Raw genomic sequence first — 21,244 nt, 5'->3', positions numbered from 1 at the left:
AATTTTTTCCTAATATGTGTTAGAATAGCAGCACTTAAAATGCAGGGAGGACATAAAAATATGATTTTATAATTATTGCTAAAACAGACAGGTTCTACTCTCTCACTTCCACCCATTCCTTAGATCTCCTGTGAGCCCAGCTGGCTCACTTTCCTCAGACTGCCTGTATGACTTGGAAGCTTTCTTGAATTTCTACATTGTTATTTGGTATTTGGCAGTGAATATCCCATTGGCTGACACATCCCACGACAATATTATCAAGATTTCTTTATCAAAAGGCAAGTTTTCCCCAATTTTACTTGAGTGTGCACATGAAATACATGTCCCACTTAATTGCAGTGGGAAAGAAAGAAAAGAACAGTGAACTCTTGACTTAAAATGTAACTCACTGCTAACACAGGGGTCACACACACTGGCTAGTTGAAAAAATAGCCCCCTAAAAGCTGTTTGTAATTCTCATAGCAGTTTCCCACGGATATGAACAGAAAGGAAAAGAAAATACACTGCATATGTATTTACTTATAATATTTTTCCTTTTCAAACCTCCATTGTTGTAGCAGGAAAACAAAATGCAGTATCTACAGTCAGAATATCCAGCATTTCTTTCTGGATGATCATGGTATGATGGCTAAGCACAGGGTTTTAAAAACAATAATCATTGTTTAGCATAACCCAATAGATGCCTGTTGCAAAACTATATAGAGGAAAATCCGAAGAAAAAGGATCTTTTCACAAATCCTCCTTCCTTGCCAAAAGCCCTATACATTTATGTAAGGATATAAAAGTACATTTGTACAGTCAGCTACAGTCACCATGGGAAAACAGTTGTATTCAGGCTGAACCTTTTGGTCAGACGATTTTTATCACCTTGACAGAGCAAAGTTTAACTTCAGCTATCCCTGGAGCAGAGAGATGCATTTTGAAGTGACACTCCTCTTACCGAGAGAACTCTCACTTCATGCTTGCAGCACAGAACGTGAAAAGGGAAGGCAAAAAAGCCCAAAGCAAAAATGCCTCCAGGCTGAAATGTCCTGATCTGAGTAATTTTCCTTAACATGGCTGTTCTTCAAAGCCTGTTCCAAAGTACAGACTATGGCTGACACAGAAAGGGATCTTCTTAAGAGTGTGGACTGAAATCAGTGCTGGTGCACAAATATAACTCCATCACAAACCTTACAAGACAGCGTGAATTTGCTTTATTTGCAGAAACATGTCTTGTGAAGTTGGTGTATAAATCAGAGACAATACATCTTTGTCTCCACAACACCAGGAGTATTTTGGCAGAATTTATCCAAAATAGTTCAACACAGTATTAAGTGCTAACTTGCATCTTTCTCACCTATACAACAAGTACTTAAGGGAGGTTTTTGCACGTTTCAAAAAGGAAAATTACGATAAGGAACAGAGGAGTGAGGAGTAATGCAGTCATGTTATGCACAATCCATGGCAGGTTGGGAAAGAGGTAAATCTCCTAATTATATGTCCTACCTATGAACTAAAGTCATCTTCCACTTCCTCCCAGCAGAAAGACCAGTTTTGAATACCCTACACTGCAACACCACAGCTAAGAGAGAGCCAGCTCTGACAAATACCATGTCCTTGAAAAAGATCGTTTGACACAGCAGCTGTACCATTTTATGCTTGTAAGGTTGCTGTCTGCATGTAAGCTGCATTAAAATAAATGCAATGATTTACAAGGTCTTATCTGCCACCTTGCTGTAACAAGCTGGAAAGGAAACAATAGAATTCAGTAAATCCACATGCAGCTACTATTAGGATTGGGATAAATTTTGTAGCTCTATAGGAAATTAACCTTTCCAGTGTGTGATGGACAGGCTTCCTAAGATTACTTCTGCAATGACATTGTTAAGTGTGCAATGAGATTTCTAAGACAGTGAAACACAGACAGCTATACTCCTACCTTTTCAAAAGAAAATCAGCTCTTGAATAGCCTTTATATGAACTCCTTACTTGGCTAATTAGCACAGCATCAAAAAATAGTCCTGACAGGCATACTGGGTACAAGAAATGGATTCCAGATGAGATAAGGAGTCAGTACTGCCTCACTTCTAAACACACTAACTTCATTCTCATTGCCATATTAAAATGGAAAAACTGGAATTACTTTTCTAAACTGCTTTCTAGAGAATGTTAACTTCACTTAATCCTAATTGTCTTGATTAATTATGTCCTGACAAAATATAGACTATTTTATACACACATATATATATATTTACAGATCAGCAAATTTTGAATTTACATTATGGAAATTTTCATTTAGAGAGCTTAAATTAAAAAAAAAAAAAAATCTCACAACTGTGGCAATGCCGATGTCCCAACTCAAAGAATCAGTGTGAGGAAAACATAATAACAGAAGAAGGAATAAAAATGGACACCAAGTATCACTCACTATCTTTTTAGATCAAGGGTTTTTGTGTTGTTGTTGTTTTTTCTCCCCGTTCAGGGATGTAATTATTTTCACAGAATCACGCCTTTTTACAATACTGACAGGCCTTCTATTTATGTAGGTTCTACAGAAACCCATACTCAGGATTTATGTTAGTTCAGCAGCGGCTGTTTTGTACGCATGTACCATGAAAAAATTCACACATCCAATTCAACAGTAAATAAACAATAACATGATACATTATTTACACTTCTATCTCACAATTGTGGTTTTACTTGTAAAGGATTCAGTCAGATAAGTAGTATGACATTTATGTTCTTTTAAATTTTACATAGGGTGTTTTATATTTCTTTACATGGAATAGCAAAAACTGCCCTTTTCTTAAGCAATTAATTAGGCAAGGTATTGGAAGGAAGGTCTTTTCTGCTCTGTTCGGAAATGCAGTGGTTTGGTTTAGCAACAAATTAAAGCAAACTAAAATGGACTGATAAAGTTAAAAAAAATCATGAGGTACTGACATTATTATATCTATTATTAAGCTGATCGGTAGTTTTATAAATATCTTCAGTGAGTTTCCTAGGAAACCCAGCTGACACTTGGTTTGACAAGCAATCTCTAAATTTTATATTATGCAAGCTGTGAACACAAAAGTACAGGTTTTAGATGTGCCTGCCAGTGCATGTGGGAACTATCAATAAGCATTATTCTCTTTAAAAACCATGGCAATTTGAGCAGCAGTAGCAGCTATATAAGAATTTCTGGAAAAAAGGATTCATAAATGCACAAATAAAGAGGAGGTAATCATACATGAAAATCCTTTTCTCACTGAATAAATCACTACATGGCTCTGTGTAGGTATTCTGACTTCATAAACAAAATGACAATTAAAAGAAAAATCGTGTCTTGAGAATAAGACATGTTAGACAAAAAACCCATACTATGTAAGTGTACTTTGACATTCAAAGAATTGGAAAGATGAAGTGCTAAATCACAAATCAATACAACAAACTAGACATTTTAACAACTCTTGATCTACTTCAACCATTTTTATGCTCTCACCTGGACATTTCAATGGCCTTATCTAAAAAAAAAAATTCCCATGGAAAACAAGAAATCAGACACATTCAAAATACTTGTCTTTTTAAAAGGAGAAAGTATTGTGGCAAATCTTTAAGGTTTTAAGTTCTCATAGTGAAGAATCTCGAAACTATCTTTAAGTCAGTTGTGGGGTCAGCAAACTTTTACAATTTGGATGGACCATTAAGAGCTTTGTGAACAGCTCAGCTGGGCTCAAATATATATATGTGTATGAATATGGAACCATCCAGCATCCACCAGGACTTTTCACTCCACTCTCCTTGGATATGAAATCTCAGGTGAGGGAGATAACTTTCCAAGAAAAACACATACCCCAAGTCTCTAGGGAGGTGAAATGGAAAATACTTTTTTTTTTTTTTTTTTTTTTAGTTTCTGCTGCAATTCTCAGGGCCAACATCAATATTGCACTTTCCCCCACCTTTCCCCCCCAAAACATTTATTTATTTATAATCATCTAAGCCATTCTAATCCTGTTAATTCTTCTTGCAACATTTGAAACAGGATACTGTGCATTTCTGTTTTCGAGAATACCTGAATACCTTAGGCTCTAAGGTTGGGCTTCAAGCAAACTCACACTATTCTGATAAATTTCTAGGTAAGTGAGAAAGACATAATGAAAACAGCCTCCAGTAAAATTCTAACCCCTAAAGGATTCATTTTCCCAAGTCATTTGCTGAAAATACCAGCAAGAAATCCCTCAGAAGGCTTGGCAAAATTTAGCGGCTAAGGATTTTCCTGCCAAATTTAAATCATCACTGTATTTTAAATACAGCTTCCATGTGCTAGAGGAGTACTCCCCTTCTCTCCCTCCACACCTCTCTGCAGCCATTTCCCACCAGGAGCCAGAAGGCATTCGAAGGCACAGCGGGGCAGAAGGAGAGGGAGATCCAGACCTGTTTGGGGTCCACCCTGGCTCATGGGTGCTGTGGCCCATTTTTGAAGCACCACTTGCCGCTGTTACGGAACAGAACACCCAAATCAGACCCCCGAGTACTAAGGATGCTGCTGGAACAGAGCGCCGCCTCCAGCAGGGTTGGGAACAGCACGGATCGCTGATGTGCTTGTCACACGGGCTTGGCACCCGCTCCGTGCCCTGTGCACTCCCGGCTGTAGGAAGGCTCTGCTCTATCGCCACCCGCTCCCTGCAGCCGCGGTGACACGGGCGGTGGCTGAGAGCCGGGAGGGGGCGCTCTCTGCCCAGTTCCTTTCCTTTCCTTTCCTTTCCTTTCCTTTCCTTTCCTTTCCTTTCCTTTCCTTTCCTTTCCTTTCCTTTCCCTTTCCTTTCCTTTCCTTTCCTTTCCTTTCCTTTCCTTTCCTTTCCTTTCCTTTCCTTTCCTTTCCTTTCCTTTCCTTTCCTTTCCTTTCCTTTCCTTTCCTTTCCTTTCCTTTCCTTTCCTTTCCTTTCCTTTCCTTTCCTTTCCTTTCCTTTCCTTTCCTTTCCTTTCCTTTCCTTTCCTTTCCTTTCCTTTCCTTTCCTTTCCTTTCCTTTCCTTTCCTTTCCTTTCCTTTCCTTTCCTTTCCTCTCCTTTCCTTTCCTCTCCTTTCCTCTCCTCTCCTTTCCTTTCCTCTCCTTTCCTTTCCTCTCCTTTCCTTTCCTTTCCTTTCCTTTCCTTTCCTTTCCTTTCCTTTCCTTTCCTCTCCTTTCCTTTCCTCTCCTTTCCTTTCCTCTCCTCTCCTCTCCTCTCCTCTCCTCTCCTCTCCTCTCCTCTCCTCTCCTCTCCTCTCCTCTCCTCTCCTCTCCTCTCCTCTCCTCTCCTCTCCTCTCCTCTCCTCTCCTCTCCTCTCCTCTCCTCTCCTCTCCTCTCCTCTCCTCTCCTCTCCTCTCCTCTCCTCTCCTCTCCTCTCCCTTCCTCCTTCCCTTCCCTTTCTCCTTCCCTTCCTCCTTCCCTTCCCTTCCTCCTTCCCTTCCCCCTTCCCTTCCCCCTTCCCCCTTCCCTTCCCCCTTCCCTTCCCTTCCCTTCCCTTCCCTTCCCTTCCCTTCCCTTCCCTTCCCTTCCCTTCCCTTCCCTTCCCTTCCCTTCCCTTCCCTTCCCTTCCCTTCCCTTCCCTTCCCTTCCCTTCCCTTCCCTTCCCTTCCCTTCCCTTCCCTTCCCTTCCCTTCCCTTCCCTTCCCTTCCCTTCCCCTCCCTTCCCCTCAGCATGTCCATAGGCAGATGGGTCTCACTGTGAAGTTTTTGCTCTAACATAGGTAAAACATGAATTTAGCAAAGATCTTCTGAATTTCCCTTGCTTATTCCTTTTTTCAGTTTTCACTCCCATACTTCCCCCCAGCCCTCCAGCCGCTCAGCAGAACTCAGGCTGCGCTGCCCAGGCCTGGCAAAGGGCAGCATGGGGATGACCAAAAAATAGTGGGTTTTATCCACAGAAACACACCTTCACCCATCCACAACTCCCAGCTTACCAGCAAGGAGAGCCTGCTGTGTCAGGAGATGAAAGGGTTAAACAGGAGGCCAAGAGGGAGAGCAAAGTACAGTCATGCCTGAAAACCACCAGCTCCTTATCTGCCCAGGGAAGTTTGAGGATCTGTGGTTCAAAGCATCTGCCCAGTCAGGGGGGATGCAGTGGCTGCTCACCACCAGCCTGCTGGGGACCACAGACAAGTGAGAGGACTGTACAGCCTTTGGCAAAGCCACGTGTTGCCCTAGAGCAGCATCAGCCGCTGTGCTTGCTCCACAGGGAGAGGGACAACAAGACTGGGAGGGTCTCAGGCCACCGATGCTGACATCCCCTGGACACCCAAGTTTGCTGCACAAGCATGACTGGGAGCGTGTAACCCATCTCATTTTGTCACTGGTCATGGCTGCTGCCAGCTGTGGCCACAGCCACCATGAAGCCATCAAGAGCACTGCTGTCATGAGAGGCTTTACTGGTACTAGCATTCAATGCTCCCTTGTGATTGCACAAAGCAGGAAAACTCCAGTTTGAACCCCACTTAGTGATGGCAGCTTTGGCCAAGACACGAAAAGCAGACAGATGATGACAGCTGCAACCATGGGCTCATACTCCATTCATCAGGTGACTCTCTCCTGCAAGGAGCAGACTGCTGGTGGTGACTGAGGGCACATTTGGCAAGGAGAAAGAGAGATGGCCAGAATATGTAGTTTTCCTGGTCGATGGGTTTGGTAAAGGGAGTTTCCTAGCAGACAGCCATTTCAACCTCATGTTCTCCACTGCTAAGTACGTACTGCAGAACAACTCTAGGCTTCACAGGCTTTGGTATGTGTCCAGCTATTAACCTAAACAAATGCAGGAAGAGTTTAATTGCATTAAACGTTTCAGATATATGAGTAATACCCTCTTTCTGCTTAATAAGAACAGTCTCACTTTTAACTGAAAATACATTAACTAAACTAAAAAATGAATAAACAGTATGACTTCCATATCTGCTTGCCCCCACTGGTTCCTTAAATTTGTTAAGAAGCAGTGCAAATTTTGGGAAATGCATTTCTTCCTTCTAAATTTAGCAAACTAACCACTTCTTGGCTTAGCAGATGTTTTTGCTTTCCGAGTGAGAGGCCTATGGGGATCATCATTAACCCTCTTCTTAGCATAAACACTGACTAAGATTTAAATCTGGAAAACTGTCATTCACACAGAAAGGTTAACAGGCTCCAGAACAAATGAGACTCATCATCTGCAACTTCTGCCATATAGGATCTCAGAGAACAGGGATGAAGAAAGGCAAAGAGAGAAAAAAAGAAGAAAGGTTATTCATTTACTTACTTAAAAAGGGACATTATTTTTCTACTGCATGTGTTCAGACATTTTATTCCCGGGGCTGCAAGTGGGGGAGCCATTGCAAAACACAAGACCAAGAACAAAGCACTGATAAAATCTGAAACTTAGACTGGCACATGCAGACCTTTCTTCTGACCAGCTTGAATCCACTGAATTCAGTGTATCTTCTTCCTTATGAGCGGATCCTAGGCAGATCATCATGTGCATATTGAGACACCTATGGAGTGTTTATACCCACAAAGGTTTGAGTTCAGCAATGTAAAGGCTACACAGAGCACATTCTGTAGTCATGACTGCAATTTTGAACAGAGGACCCAAAGACAAAAACCTGAAAACAGAAAGCTCTTATTGTGGTACCCAGTGAGATCTGGATCCTGGCTTCTTTGTGAGCTGATGTATGGCAGATTAGGATCTCTTTATCCACTGTCTGAATGAAACAACTGTTGAACATCTTCCAGCAACTACACAGACTGGAAGGGAAAGTGAAAATACATGAAACATCTGATGAGACACATGGGCAGAATGCAGCTGTCCCATCAGGACCTCCAGAATGTGCCTTTTAGACAGACTAATAGATCAAAACCTTAGGTTTATGTCCCACTAAGTAAAGTGCACAGAAGACCTCATCTCTATCTCTTCTGATGAATTCTTCAAAAAGAGCTTGGACTTTTACATTCAGGAAGCTGAGCTGTGGGAAAAAGCCTTGATAATACTCAAAGCTATAAAATGCATCAGGTTTACAAGCACCAGATACTACCATAGGATTGCCAGGGGATGTCTAATGTTAACAAAATGTATTTTCACTGGATGCTGCAAACAGAGCTTCCCCTGTTGCTTCTGAGTTTATCTTGCTGTCATGATGGAAAAAATTTTTCAGTGCAACTTACAAATTCTGGTTGATGGTTTTATTTTCAAAAACGGTTGCACTGTAGATATCTTCCTAGTGTGTACACAAATTCACCAAGTACTGTAAGCCCTGAAAAATGCCAAATCCAGGTTAGAAACAGCAATGGTTGTTGGAAATTGAAGATCACTTACTCTGGTGGACATGGTTTGGGATAATAAATCTGTTATGGTGACTGCCAGAAAGGAAAAACCAGTTTGACCAGAGTTTTCCACAGAAGAGAAAGCAGAAAATCCCCAAATGGGAGAAGCAAAGGTAAAAAAACACAGACTGAAGAGGAAGTCACAAGAAGTTTGTGTTTACCTGTGGCAGCAGTCCAAACTCAGTGCAAGAGAACTTGCTAACAAAAGTTCTCAGGCCTAAAATCAAGACAGATGATTCCAAAAAGAGGATGCTAATACTCTCTTGAAAACCCAGATGAAGGAAAGTGAATTCTTTAGAGTGGTGAGCGCTCCTGCACAGAAAAACCACATACGCATATTTATTACTGTTTTCAGACCTGTGCATTTTCGCTGACATGTAAATGAAAGGAAGAGTGTTAGAATCCTGAGCAAAAGGAGAGTCTATCTGTTTGCTTTCACTTATCCTGCTTTTCAGGTGTTGACATGACCAAGAGAATTGACATGGCTGGAGTCCGAGTGTGTGTTGGGATTAAACAGGAGAATGGCAGTAGCTTCACGGATTAACATTTGGACCACAGGATCAGCTCTCATGAGAATGTCTTGGAGGTTCCAAGACAGGCAAGATATGGAGTTTCTACAGGTAGAACCCATTCAAGGAATATGAAGGCTCCTAACAACCATCCTACCAGAGAAGAAGGTTTCTGGGATTGCATGTAAAACCTGAAGTACGCCATCAGTGCAAACTAAGGAAACAGAAAAACTTTTTTATGGAAAAGTCAGGAAGGCAACCAGCTTCCTGCACAATGGAAAAAAGAAACTCTTAGTGCTGACCTTGCAGAATACTTGGTACAATTTCTTACACCTTATTGCAGTTTATGAAGTGCAGTGGCAGATCATTTCTCTTCTTCACTCCTTAATCCTTGTCCCAGCTTTAACAGTGCACTCTCATACCTTTACTTTGAGTGAAGGACATGTTTCACTAAAGGTAAAGGTCATGCTGGACACAACTCTGTGAGTAATCCTTCTATGTGCTGGGCTGCTGTGTAGTTCCCCAGCTTCTCAGAGTTACTGAAATAGGATGTTACCTTGTCAATGTTCAAGGCAAAAAAACTTAGACAACAGGGCAAAATTAATGGCTCAGGACTTAAAGGACAGAAACATGATGAGGACTGACATCCTTCCAGTGATTTCTGAGCATTTAACCCCCGAACACAACCACTTCACCCATCATTCAGAGGTAGACCTGTTGTCTCCCCTTTAGCAAGGCACAGACACGCCAACCTTCAACTTCACCTTCAATGGGAAGCACTCAAAGCTTGCTCTTCCCAAACTTGCTTATGACAGGTACCAGAATTTATCAGGGCTTCCCTAATTGTAGTCTAGGGCAGACGGGTTATCCATCTTATTCCCATGCACAACACACCCTGGAGCTATTAATGAAAACCAGTATCAGGGAAATACCTGTATATGATCATCTGCCTTAGAAATTACCAGGTGAAAGTAGTAACATCAAGCAGTGGTCTAACAGTACAGATAAAAACGCTAGACATAACCATTAGAGTTGTAAGAAAATTCCTGTATCTTTACAAATGCTGCTGCTGAGACATTTTCATTAAATCACCATTATCCTGCCCATTTTAGAGCAGGATATATTTAACCACTGAATGTATTCAAGCAACTGGTCACACCACCTACGGCTTGGCTGAGTGATTACCTTGGGTAGCTGGAGGAAGGCACGGAGCTAAAGCAAGAAGATGAATTGTTACTACAAAAATGGAAGGAGAAGAATGCAGTGACTATACCTAACTTGCTAATAATTGGCCTAATTCCATTTAACAGCTATAAGCTATTTAAACAAGGGTTATAAAACTTAGTGTTAAAAACCAGCCCTACAACCCTGCTAACTGTACATTTGAGAGGAAGTCACATTAACAACTGTTTAGTATTGATAGAGCATTTTGTGAAAAGTATAATGGTGCACTCCCTGTAAGTTTCTTTACATTCTCATCAATTTTCCTTGACTTTTACAGTGCACAGTGCATTTGTACTATTAAAACAACACACAATGAGTCGAGTTTGAGGAATGAGGAAAATAATTATGCAACAAACTGATTATGTCCTGCTTCAAGTTACTTTAAAGATTAGATTACACTTCTGTTTTTAATCTCTCTACCCTGTACCCAACAGGTGATTGTCATTTCTTGGGTCTGGTTTACAAAAAGCTGAAGCAAAGGGATCTTGGCTTGTGGCTAATAGAGAATTTGGCACTATGGGCAATCCTCACTGCTACCTATGTGGCCTCAACACTGAGAAGTTGGCTGCCACCATTTACAGCCTAAGGTGGGAGAGCTTGGGAAGGAGGGGGCTGAACAGCACTGCACACACTGTGCTGGTGCTGCAATACAGCAGCATGGCCCAGCCAGCCTGAGGATCTGCAGGGAGCCACCTGGGAGCCCGGCAGCTACAGCTCCTTGCAGGATCTTGGCCAACATCACCACCCCTGAGGGCATGATGTGAGAACAATTTTGGCCTTTACAGCTGAAAAGTCACCCTGCCACTTCCTAGGAGCTATTGCTTTATACCGTATTTGCATCTGCAAGGAAGGGCAGAAACTTGATAAAAGCTACCTTAGTGAAGAAAATCCACCAAGGCCAGTTTAAAATCCTGGATGACTTTGAAAACTAACAACAGGCACCGAGAAGGAAGCTGAACTTCCTAATTTGTCTGCTCCACCCATACAGTTAGTGGAAGAATCGTGGAAGATTTATGCAGTAGCAAGTGGAGAAGGTTGAAAAGGAATATACAAATAAGGCATAAATGTCAGAAACCCAAAGCCACTTGTCAGTTCAGATCTCAAAATGTTGTCTTTTCTCTCTTTGTTTTCTTTTAAAGAGAAGATTCAAAATATTATTCCCAGCTTGAATGTAACCTGTGGAAATGAAAACGAGGAATCATTTGTTCTCTAAATATGGAACCATCACTCATGTTTATGCAATGATTTATAGCTGCCTATATATATATAGGCAGGTCACCCTGCAGTAAGGCTCTGAGGGCAGGTGCAAGTTTTGTATTTTCAAGGAGAAAACTAGATGCCTTTTTATACTTTCTCACTTGAAACTTCTTGAAAGATGTCTAAAACAACAAATTCCCTAATAGGTTCTCTTTTCTTCATCAAACCGTATGTCTGACATTGTAGCTCAGATGCTGGGATATGCTCTGAGAAGGAGCCCATCCAGCACCTGTCCTGAGGGTGAGAACAACTCTTGTGATGACCTCTAAGGATCTGAACTTCTTTCACAGAAAATCTGAATTCAACCAAACTTCTAATAAAAAAGTTCAGACCATTGGTCAGGAGAGTTAGGTGCCCTCAGGAGGCAGAGGCAGAAGGATCCATAGTGGAGTGTGAAAGAGAAGAAGGACCTTTATCCTCTGGGACTTTATCCTCTGGGATCTTGGCTCCACAATGAGATGAAACTCTTAGTCACACAGAGTTGGACAAATTTCAGAGAAGAAATCTGAGCAGCTTCACTAAATGATACCAGACCCGAACTGCAAAGTTACAGACAAAGCTTCAGCCTTGTGTGAAGGAATATTCCTAAAGAATTACTGTCTTTGCCCAGGACCTAAAAACTGAATTTTAAAATTAACTGTATGTTATTTTTAAAAATGGTCTTCCCTCCCCTAAAAAAACCTTTCTTTAAAAGGGCTTTTAATAATAAAGTGCATTGCAATTCAGTGAAAATTAATTAGGGACCAGACATTGTATTGAAATCATCACAGAAACAGAATCAAAACACAAAATTTTGTTGTTGTTTATTTCTTCTACTTCCAATCAAACGTGACTTCTGATCCCAAATACCAGAGCACAGGTACGGCAGAAAAATCTGCAAGCATTTATTTTAATCAAATAAGCACACAGATAATTACTAATCTTATAATCCCTTCAAATTGTTAGTAACCTCCTTAATTAGATTACACATAATCCAGTCCTAACACCCGCACTACAAATACTGATCTCCTGCTCTTCACAAATGTCTGTACTGCAATGGGGTACCATGCATTAGATGTTGAAGCAGTTTACACTTCCTTCAGAAAAATAATAACTTTGCTTTGTGGGGCATTACTTTTTTGGGGGGTTAGACAAAAATATTTTGGGTTGTGGAGCATTGACAAAAATTTTAAATCCAGGAAGTACATACATAACTGTGATATTTTGAAAGTAAAAGCCATTTTTTACCTCAGCAGACACTTCATCCATTTTGCAAGATGTTTTTTTGAGAAGGTCTCAATGCAACTCATTCAAAGAGAGAAAAATAATAATACTCATATTTAAAGGAACTGTTTTTGACTGGTTTTTAAATTTCAGTATTTTTAAAAGTAGTTTTTATACCTTGAAAACTCTACAACAAATCAAGAAATGTAACTAATAAACAACCACACATCTTTAGGACATATATCTTCATTTATTGGTTATGTGTTGGATTTGGGGCTGCTCTGACCTAAATTCAGCTCAAGCACTGTAATGCACTTCTTAGCAGATTTGGTGTCAAAACATCATGTGGACAAAAAGCCAAATCAGAGAAGCGAGAAAATGGGGATATTTCCAACCTTTTTTAATACCTTGTGCTTCTGTTTCTTCCCATCTCAGCACTGAGAAATTGTATGATGTGCTCCACCACCACCCTTTGTGGATGTCCCTCTGCTCCTTTAGAAAAGACATGGACAGCCCATGCCAGCAGGAAAGAAATGATGACCAAAATTAATCTGGAGCATAATAAAAGTGCACTGAAAAACTGCTGACCCTTTCCTCAAACTGATGCCATCCTCAAGGTGAGCTTAACCTACAGAAGCTACAAGAATTCCCTACAAGAGGGAATTTTAATAACTGTAGAAAAAAAAAAAGTAGATCAAATAAACAAAAACAAATGGCAAGATATTCTGACTATAAGGCAGTTTTGAGCTTCTACACATTTTTTTCTTACGTCAGAATGATTAAATATTTCAGCTATACAGAAGGACTAAGAAGTTCTGTGCAAGAAAAATTTTGATTCTACCAAGACTCATAAGCATAGTTTTAAGGATGTAAGTAATGCTACTGAATTCAACAAGACCTTGGAATTCAATGGGAATGCTCTCATGCTTAAAAGATCAGTCACGTGTGCAAAATTCTGTATGTCTGGAACCTGAATGAAGGCTTTTCCCTTCAAAGCAAATGAAGACCCCACTCTTCTCTCACAGCAGCCCAACTCCAAATCCCACAGTCAGAACTACTGCCCAACACTGTGACATCACACAGCATGTCTCTCTACTTAGAAAGTACAGAGGTGGCTTTTTATTCTGGGGAATGATCACAACTCTGTCATTCTCCACAAGTGCAATTATCTTGCTATTAAGAGTAACCTGTAATTTTTCAAAAATCCAGCAGCTTTAGATACAGATTGTTAGCCCTCTCTTGTATCTTCCAATGCTTAGCACAGGATGTAACAAATACAGTGAAAACACCCTACCTAACAGCGGTTTTGCCTGCACGTGACCCAAGGGAACCATCAGTGCACACTCCACCACCAGCACTGACAGGCTCCTTTGCAACCTCCATAAAGCCACCAGCATCAAGCCAGGCCCCAGCTTTGCCTCCCCCAGCTTTGCCTCCTAGTATGGCATATTGTATTTTAAGTACTTCTCATTACAACATGGATGATCCCATGGGGACACTGCAACAAAGACACAGCCTAGGTCACTTACCAGCAAGTGCCTGCTGTCTTTCTGGTGACTGCCACAGGCACTATCATTTGCCACACCAAAGCAGGGGCTGCCCCATAAGCTGAAGGGGCCCCAGGACACTCACTGCTTTATAAAGCAAGACCTGCACACTGATCTGTTGAAACAACTAGAAAAACTAGGAAAAACACATAATTTGCCATCATTAATGCCAGCTTTCCTTTTGAGAAGAACAGCCTTACAAGTGCTAAGGAGGTTTTGTTAATTATGCATGCAGGATTTACTTTCCAGTGTAATTGATTTTCTTCAGCAGTTCACCTTAAAATGTTTTCTCTTCTGGCAAGGAGTACAACATCATGCAACACCCATGCCCTGCTTAATTACAACAGAAAAACAAAAAAAAGACCAGAAAAGTGAATTAAGCCACAGAAGCTCAACTCTTTACAGTCCTACCCCTCCTCTATCCTTTTATAAAGTGTTTTTAAGTTAAATTGGTTTGCTTTGAGAATCTGAATGACTATGGTCTTTACCTTTAAATGTGACAGAAGAGAGGTGCTGGAAGTAGAATACAAGAACACAACACTGGTGACACAACTAGACTTTTTTTGTATTTACGGCTTCAAACACAACTATAATGATTATCACCAGAAGTCTGGTAATAAGCTGGCTACAATTAAAATTTAGTTTATATAGACACCAATAGTGTCTATATAAACACAAAGATGTGCCCATGTATAGCACTGAAAATTCAGAGCCATGAGGGATTTAGAGTTTTACAAAAGAGCCAGTGCACTGTGCCATCATAATTTCTACTAAAATGACCAATGTTTTAACATTAAACATGACTTAATGATTGTTAAGAAAAGGAATGGAATGAAAGATTTAACAAGAAAGCAATGTTTTAACATTAATAAATAAAATAATACTGCCAAACTACACCCAACTGAGAAAGTGAATTAAGATGTGCCATGAAATACATATGCAGTGTTTTGACGGAAAAAAATGCATTTCCCATAAACCCACAACCAACCATTTTTAAGCTGTCCGTATTTTCTGTAACTGTTAATAAACCCATTTACCCAGATGAGCACCAAATCTAGACAAGATGTCTTTTATTTGAACTATCCCCAGAACACACGTTCAAGTGATCAGGACAGCTAGCCACACAGCATGTTTAGAGTTTTACAGCTATATACTGATATACAATTTTATTGGTGTTGAAGAGCTTTGTTCTGTTATTTACATTGTCTACTGAGCATCTGAAGGAACATCCCTGAACACAGCAGGACAAAGAAAATTGTGGAAGGAGCAGTTTAGATAGAAGTATATCAAAATTGAAACCACGAAAGAAGGAAAGGTTTGCTTATTTATAGTACAAAAGAAATTCCATCTGGTCAGGCTGTCAGTTTTTTTCTTGTAGAAATTAAACAGGAAATTAATTTCTCCCCTTCCTCCTCTTACAAAGCAAGGCATTTTCACTTATGATGCCAAAAGCCTGATATTTGTAGAATTGTCTGCCATCAGTCACTATACAGTTTATCAGTAGAAGGATATTTCCTGACAGATACAGAAAACAGATTTAGAACCGAAGCTGAAAATTATATAAAGACAGATATATAGATACAAATCTTAGCACCCCAGAGTACATTTCCAAAAATAAACTAGTCAAATGGTTATCTTCCTAAAAAAGCTGATTGCATAAGCATAATTACACTAAACACAAGTACCTGCACTATCTCTGTGCATGTTATAAATAGTTCAAAGTTACATTATACAGCCTTATTCTAAAACGCTATTGTTCTAAGTTCATGCCTTCTCTCACAATCCTTTCAAAAAAGGCCCTCAGCTCTTACCACTAGCTATTTTCTGTCACTGCTATAGAACTTGTTAGAATCCAAATACACTACTTCCACTTTGCAACCTGCACTCACTATCCAAAGAAAAATTCCAGCAGTTAAGAAAGTTGCTTGATCATATCACTTTTTCTCTACTGATGACCAAGATTCCTCTGCTTGCTTACAGGGTCTTAATTTTGTAACTCAACAAGCTTTTTGTCATCTTGGAAAAAGCAACTGAGAGAGGTGTATATTTCAGGGTACAATTTATTCAAGATCCTCTTCAGAGACCTTAAGCTGAGATTGTTGAGATGGATATTCAGTTGGACGCAAGAACTGAGAAAGTCTCCTGCCAAGTACTAGGTGAGAGAAGCACTACCTGCTGGAGAGAGTAGGAGAGTACCTGAGGAGAGAATGCTGGGGTTTTTTTTGTCTTGTTTTATGACATAAAGTTCCACTTACTGAATCTGTGCAAAAAGGACCAAATCTCAGCCTAACATCAAGTAGAAAGTGAACAAAATAAAAAGCATCTCTGAGAGGAGTGAGATGAACTGGCAGTGCCAAGCGTTACCATATTACACTATTCATCAGCATCAACTCAGCACTCAGACAATGAGCACTGTAAATAACACAAAACATGTATATTTTTCATTAAAGTGGTTAAATCCATCAGGTAGCTGCTTGATACAAAGTCTAATTTTAATTAATCTGTCATTTAAAGGTTAAGACCAGGGGAGAAACCTAACCCCAAGGAAAAGGTCAGCAATCAATGACAGGATCAGCAAAAGCAGTTCTGCTGTGGGACACAAGCATAACAATGCTGTGGGAGGGGACCCTTTGCATGACATTTCACTGACAGCGAGGGGTTTGCTTAGAAAGAGGATACAGATGACCTGTAGTTTGTAGCAATGGTGACAATTCAGAAAATATCATCTCCTCAGCTTCACTTCTGCATGTTGCATATACAGTAGGTAGTTCTTCCTATACGTGGTATATAATGAGGAATGTAACAATGAAAAGCAAGCTGGCTGATATTACTTGGCATTACTGAAATAACTGCATATTTCTAAGAAAATGCACAGAGACAATTCAAACAAACAAAAGACAATCCACAACAGCAGAAAAACACCTGTATGCCTTACTCAATTATTGTACACAAAATAAGGATATTTCTGGTTTCTGTTGGGTATTTATAACAAAAATTTTTTTGATGTCTGATCTCATAGGGGCAGACTTTTTTTTTCTGCCCTGTGTCTAGCTTATGAAACAAGTATCTACCCATATTTCAGATACTGGAGGGATTAAGTGATTTCTTAAGTGTGGTCAGGCATTGAAATCAGTTGCCCAGTGAGGTGGTGGAATCACCATCTCTGCAGGTGTTTAAGAAGTGTCTGGATCCAGCCCTGGGTGATGTGCTTTAGGGTTTACAGGTGTAGTGCTGGGTTCACGATTGGACTTGGTGATATTCAATGTCTCTTCCAACCTTCGTGATTCTATTCTAGGTAAACATGCAGCTATGAGCTTTTTCTACTCCCAGTGGAATTAATGCAGCAACCTGACCTTCTTTCCTAGAATGAAATCAAGCACACTTTGCAATTTACCTTTGAAGCTCAGCAAGGGGTGTGGAGGCTCCTAAATACATCACATTTGTAGAACAAATAAGAGGGGTTTCCCCAGTGTGTTACGAAACATGATTATTAAAATCTGGTATCATTATTTCAAATTTTGAGAGTTGAGATTAATGGAGCAAGATGTGGAAATGAAGAAAGAAAAAGAGATCAATATCAAAGAAAAGACCATTTGGATAAGGAAGAGGAAATGCTGTACTAGAGCTTATGAAACTCAAATTACAGGAAAAAAAAAAAAAAAAGACACCCACAGGATAGGTACATAACTACGTATTTGAGTAAATTATACCTCAGACATTATCTTCATGGTGATCCACAGGCATACAGAGAATCACTGCAGACATCTACTGAAATTTAAATTAGCTAGCTCGATTATGGATAGCAGTATATCTGCTATGTCAAGGCTTTAGCACTTGAGCTTTGTAGTTTAGAAACCTGGCTGTACTTAAGCTTCTTTTTTCTGCACAAGTGCCCAGACTGGTTAGGTTAATGGCAGGCTGGGTGTGTCCACATGGGCTGCAATTGCACCTGTAGTCTGTGTCAAAAGATTCAGAGCCTGAAAAGGAGCTGGTAAGAAAAGAAATATAGAAAAAAACCTTCTGAAATACGTAGATCAGTGGAAAGTTAAGGCTCTTGTACAGCAGCTTCTTCACCAGAGACTGTGGAACAAGAAAATAACAGCTATTGCAAGCGGTTTACAAATATTATGTCCTTGCAAAGGTTTTGCAACTATATATAATAATGCCAGCTTTGATCTAGTTGTATTTAATTCACTACCTAATTAAAACAGTTCTATCTGCCAAAGTTAATTTAAGCAGTCATATGTTAACCCAGCATAATTTTCAAGAAATTTTCTTCCTTTACAATTATATTGCCGTATGTTTATATGATGGCTTTTAATAGATTTTTTGTTTACATACATGTCATAACTGACCCACTGAAAGATTGTATCCTAGTATCTGAGTAAAGTAGCATCTGTTCTAAGTTCCCCTGTAGCTAGCAGATTCGCAGCAACTATTACTCCAACTTGCAATTTTTTTTTTTTGCATCACCAAGAGCTCAGTGCAATTACTTTCTAAGTGTGTCATCTCTGCTCTATACTTCATTCAGTAAAATCTGTTTTATGGATGTTTTAGTGGCGAGCTGAGCTGTAGAAGCTATAATTTGTGAGCTGGATGTGACGTACAGCCTCACAGGCACGCCAATTTATTTATTTTGCTTACTCCTGATAACACTGAGGTGTGTGTCTGAAAGGCTGGCATGGCATCCAGCGAGCAGGAGATTCCCCACCCTTGCTGCCTGCCTTGGTTTCCTCCCAGGGCTGGGACAGGAAATGCAGCGGTTGCAAAACTCCCAGCCCTCCTAAGCAGTGTCAGCACTGCAAGGCTACTTAGTTTGGCCACAAACACGTAGGTGATTACTGACTTCAGTTTCGGTGTGGCAGATCTGCTGGGAATAAATGGCAAGTTATTTGTTACAGAAAGCACAACACTGTCTGCTAGCATTGGCCAAATCACAATTAGCTCCTGCTCTCCAAATTCTGTTTTTCTGAGACCTAAACACACTACAAAAATTCTAGCTGACAACCAACTACTTTCCTGTGATTTATGGTTACTTCAAATCAAAATGTTTTCAGCTTATTTGTGTTTTGAAGTTACAATGGTAGAAGTCATTCTACCAAAACCAGGCATGAGAATGTGTTGCAGCTTGCATTTTAAAGAAGAGGAGGTGGATAGTGGAATAAGGAGACAGTGTATCTATGCAAGGGTACTGACAAGCAGTAAGTTCAGGGGTTTATTCAGAGATATTCATGGCCATTTCTTGTTATTGTAGCTTACAGTAAGGCAGTATGGTGCACTCTGATTCTCAATTCATGCAGCAACTGTTAATTCTGAGTTCAGCTGGATTCTCCCTTGGTTTGGCTACGGGCACTTGAAAACCTGGCCCTAAAAAGTCAAAATACTTTCCTTAAAAAAGAAAGAAATATTAACATCCGAACAAATAGTTTACAAACACTTGGCTCCAAGTGTTAAGTTACCCAAAACATTTAATAAAAAAAGACTTCATCATTATTGAATGAATTTAGAGTGCATGAAACATTCTTTAACAATTTCCTGTTTCTAAGCATTTCCTACTCTCAGAATTACATTCTATGTTGATTTTTTTTTTCCTGGCTGCAACTTGCCTAAAAAATAAACAAAAATGTACAGCCAGTGGGTCAGATGGGGCTACAGTTCCTCTCTGACATCAAAGTCTAGTAAACTTACAATTCCAAGAAGACTCACAGCACCTATACAGAAGTCATGTCACATCAGGATGTACCTAGGATGTAGCCTATATCACTGTTCCTTCCCAAGCCCAGATGCCAACTTGAGTGACTCTTCCACCAGCCCAGGGGGAAAACCCAGTCAGGAGCAGCAGGGAGGTAACAAGAGGGATTTGTTCTACTCAAGAGTTCTGTTGTGCCATTGGTGACACAACTGACTTTGATATTTGCATTTGTCTCCATATGCCTATTGTACATCCATCTCATCTAACCCTGTTTTGCATAGGCTGCTGTTGTAGGGAAATCATATAATTCCGCTTAGGCTGACATCCTTTTCCCTAAGTCCTTTTCCACAGCTATTTGCATTTACTGTTAGAGCAACAATCACTCTCCCATTTCCCAGGCTCTTGAAAGAGAAACCCCAACAAATTCAAGCCCTGAAGTTCATTAAAATACATAAACCTGCAGGATCAACAAAGGATGCATCACCAGAACAGGTGGTTTTCAGAAGAAGAGAGGTAGCCAGTTTGTTGTTTTTTTTTTTTAAACTATCAATTGAAATGAAAAATTTCAACACCTTTTTTAACCTTTGTAAGGGTTGTGTCTCAACTGCTTGAGTAAGAGCAGGATGATGCTACAGACTGACCATAACCTTTCATGGCATGGCCTTGGCAATGATTCTGAGTTTCAAGACAGTCTTGAAACTACCTAGTTTCCATTTGTGCCTCTGATAGCATGCAGACACATGGAAACCAAAGTAAACTAAGTAAAAGTTAATCTTTGAAAGGTTCACCGAATATTTACTCAGGTTAATGTATAATTTCTGAGGACAGATGCATTTCATGCAAAAGTCAAAATAAAAATACCAGTTATGAATGGGAAACCTCATAGAAGAATGTATCAATCCAATTCATGTGTAAGAATGAAGGATTTGCTCATAGTGCTCTCCTGCTTGCTGAAAAACATCTCCCATGCTGTAAAGCTGTGCTTTCACACAGCAAGGACATCCCCCAGCTCTGCAGAGAGTTGCATGTGCTTCTGCTACACCTGTGTCTTCAGACAACAACTATACTCTTGATAAAAAATAGAAAATTACTATATAAAAGAGAAAATTTCTAAATACAATGCCTAATGGTAAAGACTGCATCGAGTGAGACAATGGGACACCAGGGAACATGGAATTCTTATTACACTCCCATGTTTGCAAAATAGGAAAATCTCCTAAGAAACGGAGCTGGTGCATTTGCCTCTCATGCGAGGCTTTGATTTGAGTTCTTTCAGTACCTGAAGCTTGTTTTTTGACAGCGCCCTTGTTTTGTTTACAGTACATTGCTGGGATACTCCCTTTGATTCAGCCTGACACACGTGACGCTCCACCAGCTTCTGTTCTGCAGTGCTGCTGCTGCTGCACTAAAAATAGCTTCCGCTTGCTTTGGCTCCACATCTAATTTATGGAAACTCACAGGAAAAAAAGGCCCCTCTTAGTGGGTGAGCGACGTACGATTCTACAGCTTGTGCTGTTCATCTC

At 40.1% G+C, this 21,244-nt stretch overlaps 1 protein-coding gene across 2 annotated transcripts in view; it reads right to left on the bottom strand.

Moving 5' to 3' along the window:
* The window catches only part of GNAL (G protein subunit alpha L), a 185,041-nt gene that overhangs the window by 16,947 nt on the left and 146,850 nt on the right, over positions 1–21,244 (bottom strand). The gene's annotated exons all lie outside the window — the stretch shown is intronic.

Source organism: Cyanistes caeruleus, chromosome 1 (assembly GCF_971803275.1).
Source record: "Cyanistes caeruleus chromosome 1, bCyaCae1.hap1.1, whole genome shotgun sequence".
NCBI lineage: Eukaryota > Metazoa > Chordata > Aves > Passeriformes > Paridae > Cyanistes > Cyanistes caeruleus.
Note: the sequence above shows the minus strand (reverse complement) of the source record. Positions and strands in the feature narration are given on the sequence as shown.